Source organism: Arachis duranensis, chromosome 6 (genome assembly GCF_000817695.3).
Source record: "Arachis duranensis cultivar V14167 chromosome 6, aradu.V14167.gnm2.J7QH, whole genome shotgun sequence".
Classification (NCBI taxonomy): domain Eukaryota; kingdom Viridiplantae; phylum Streptophyta; class Magnoliopsida; order Fabales; family Fabaceae; genus Arachis; species Arachis duranensis.
Genome location: NC_029777.3, coordinates 107,003,677 through 107,007,777, shown reverse-complemented (window position 1 = coordinate 107,007,777; position 4,101 = coordinate 107,003,677).

The following is a 4,101-nucleotide window of genomic DNA, read 5'->3' as shown; positions in this document are numbered from 1 at the left end:
GCTGTAGTGCCCTAATTTAGTAACTTCCATGGTTTCTATTGGACTAAAACTTGGCTGTTCTAAAAAACGTGTTGATTTTCTGGTAAAGGGGGCCCAAAAGGGATTTGTTTTATTTTCTGTAGAAAAAAGATGGAATTTAAGTGTAAATAAAATCAGAGAGTGCATCCCACCAAAAAAAAAGTATCGTGAAAAAAAAGAAAAGAGTATTATGGTCCAATATGTAGCCTGTGGTCATCAAAGGGATCAAATTAAAAAGTAAAATTCACTGGCCCCAAAAAAAAAAAAATTATATCCAAAATTTTGGTTGACCTAATCTTAGCCCAAGTCAAATGGGTTGGTCTGAACGTTCTGCTAGCTTTCATTATTCCTCCTCTTTCCCCACTACAGATCACTAATACTTCCCATCAATTTCAAAAAATTTTAATTATTAAATCAAAATTCAAATTTTTGTTTTATCATAAAAACCAATTTTCACGTTAATTTATTTATCTTTATATAGGAATTAATATAAAAATTTTAAAAGCTTTTATGTCTTTATTAAGTAACAATAAAAATGGATTTGTTTAATTTTTTTAGAAGAATTTGACATCAGAGAATTAATTTAAATGTTAGAGATTAATATGGTAGTTAATATTTACCAAAAATTGAAGTGTCTGACTGATTATTTTGTGGGGACTGATTTGGTATATTCACTACTCCCAAATATATACAAAGAAAAGATAAATCACAAATTCACAATGCTATATATGCATATGCTAATGTAAATGACACTAAATATTATGTGAGAAAACTTCTTTTTCACACTATAATATATTTATTTTATTTTATTCAGTTTTAGATTTTGGTGTATTCTCACTCTAAAATGTTATCGTATAACTTTTGTTCACTGTGGATAAATTAAGTCAAATGTCAATAATGGTCACCCAATTTTAGTCATAGAAAACAAATTCAATAAAAAAAATCAATTATACTATATAGTGATCATAAATTAGCCTCTAATAATTAATATATAATTAACTCATATTTAGAATTACCATCAAACCATTCTTTTTAAAAATTTAAACTAATAAAAAAAACACATAAATATACAAAATAGTTATATTTTTTGGACTATTTAAATTTTTTACTTAATTTTTTTTAATCTTATACTAAAATTCTTTCTTTTTAGAATTCAATAAAAATCAAATTCTATATTTTTCGGTCATAGAAATTTAATACCATATCATAAAATTATTTTAAAAAAATTAAAATAAAATAGACACAAATAGTTCAATCAATTAAGTTTGATCATTATACCGTAAAAAAAGTTTGTTTATACTACCATGAAAAAAATTGCTTATTCTATTGAGAAAAAAATAATTCTATTATATTATTTCAATGGTTTACGTGAAGTTGATATCTAAGAGCTGTTAGATAATTTGACTGATTTGACTAAATTTTCATCGAACGACACTCAGATATCGACTTCACCTGAGTTTTCAGCTATTTCAATAGTAGAGGGTTCATTCAACCTCCACAAAATTTACTTTTTTTCCACCAAAGTCCACCACCCACATATTTTTTTTCCTAAAGTATGTCCCCTTCAACTATTAACTAGAGTGTTTTTTGTTAAAAAGTAGTTTATATATCTGAATCGATAGATGAGCCTAACTCAAAGTATGTCCTTCTCTTAAACTAGTTCTTTTTCCATATTTGATAATAAACAATAGCCAAACACTTGTTTTTATTAAGGAACCACATGTTCACATAGTACAAATCCAAAAGCATCAATTCTTTTTTCCTTCAACATTCATATGCATCCATGCATGCATGCATGCATGAAAATTAAATTAAAATTCCACGAATATTGATGAATTATTCAAACATTGACCATGCTTTCTTTATTAAGCTCCAAAAGGTGGAATATTCTGCTTAGCATAGTTATTAGTGAAGCCAAATCTCATCTATGGCATATGAGAACACAATCCTATCAAATAATGAAGCAAATCGGATTCGGTACCTCATAGTCTTCCATGGATGAAAAAGAAGCTCTGCTTTCTATATAGTTTTATTCTATTTTATAACTCAAAACATTCAAATAGATACTTACTATATACATATTGTTCTTCCAACAAAAGAAGATAAATCACATGGTTCAACAACGTGGAAAATAAAGATTTAAAAAAACAGAGAAAAAAAATGAAAAAAATTGATGCTTAGTTTAACGAGACACTTAGGCTGTGTTTTGTTATAAAAACAGGATACAACGAGATATTGAGAACAAAATACAAAGAATAACAATACTAAAATTAATGTTCTTATATTTGTTTGATGATAAACTATAACAAATTATAAAAATTAATTTATTCTCATTTTTCATAAAAAAAGTTAAGAAAAAAATATAACGATAAAAATTATAATTATACAAATTTAATAAAAATAATAATAGAAAAATAAAAAATAAATCATATCTTTTGTTAGTGTCTTTATATCTTTCTTGTCAAGAAGAACACAAAATATGCTAGTTCAGTGTCAGTGTCTCTAGACACGTATAATATTTCTGTCCATGTCTTATTTTTTAAACATAATTTTGTATCTCTATATTCCTATCTCAGTCTCTGATGCCTGTAAACAAATACAACCTTACAAATCGATTCCCATAAACTAACCTAATCCGACAACTCTTACTGTACGTGTAAATAGAATTACATTGATCTCTAAATAATTTTAAATCGAGCACTTTAGTACACAATAAATTTATATTCTCTAAAAGTCATCTTTTTTAAAAAATTAGTGAGAATTACTCTTATAAAATAAATTAGTCTCTCTATCATTATCAATTAAATAATTTTTAATGTGCGTATTTGGACAAATAAATCTTTCGCAAATTTTAATATAAGACACTAGATCAAGAAAATACACTCTAAAATAAATTAACTCTTTGTTTGACGAAAAATAATTATCAAGAATTTCTAACAAAATAAAAGTTTAATAGGAATCAAAAGTGTCCGATTTAAAGTTTTTAGAATTAATTTAAATAATGTTTAAGATTTGGTTATTATGCTTAAAGATGAATTAATATTGATCGAAGAAAATTAACTCTAATTAAACTTGACGATGTATTTTAAATTTGACCAAATATGAGTGATATTAACTAGCTAATGATGAACCGTTCATATAATTTCAACCTCTCTTTATTCTCCCACCAATTCATATGATTAATTATTATTACTTAATGTAAAAGAAAAAAGAAAAAAACACGTCCTTGCATGACACGTTTACCAAAGGGACGTAGATGCCACTTTTGCATGAGTCAAATCAAGTAACCACTATGCAATTGGTTGGTGCTTCTTACAAGAAATCATGTTCTTATTATTGCCTTCTAAAAGCTACGTAGGGGACCCCAAAAAGTAGTAATTCTCTTCTTTTTACTTTAGTTTTCTCTACTTTTAATAAGGGTAAAAGTAAAAATCAAATAAATTATTATTAATAAATAATATTAAAGAAATTATGAAAGTAAGATTGTGTTTTGCTTTCCGCGTCAAACAAGCAGAGCCCGAGGGTTTGTGTATGGAAACCAGATCATTCAAATTGGAATGGAAATGAGGAAAAAAAAAAGTGAGTGCTTTTGTTGGGATTTTTAGTTTCTTTTATATTTGTGTTAGATTTGATCTTTCTACATGAAAAAGTTAATGACATGCACCTAATTCTTAACTTTCAAGTTTTTAATAATGTTTTGAAATTTTTCAACCTTTAATTTGAAGTTTTTAGTTATGAAAAACATTATATTAATTGAAGTTGTTTAATTTGTTACATTTATTTTTGGTCTAGCTAGCTTCTATGTCTTAATAGAGTAAAAGCAAAGAAAAAATGAAATCATGCTATGTGACTACTCATTATATGAAACTTTATTCGACATATCCTTGGAATAAATAAATAGTTGAGGTTCATGTAATGATGTTATGGTGGTTAACCATACAAATCAGATAGAGGGCGATGTGGATGTTAATTTTTTTCCTTTCTAAAATTTGTTGTTTCTAAAATTATTTTTGCTTGCTTCATTTTGGAGAATGGAGGAACTTTAAACTTGATCAAGCTGTGGAATCTTACATATTGATTAGT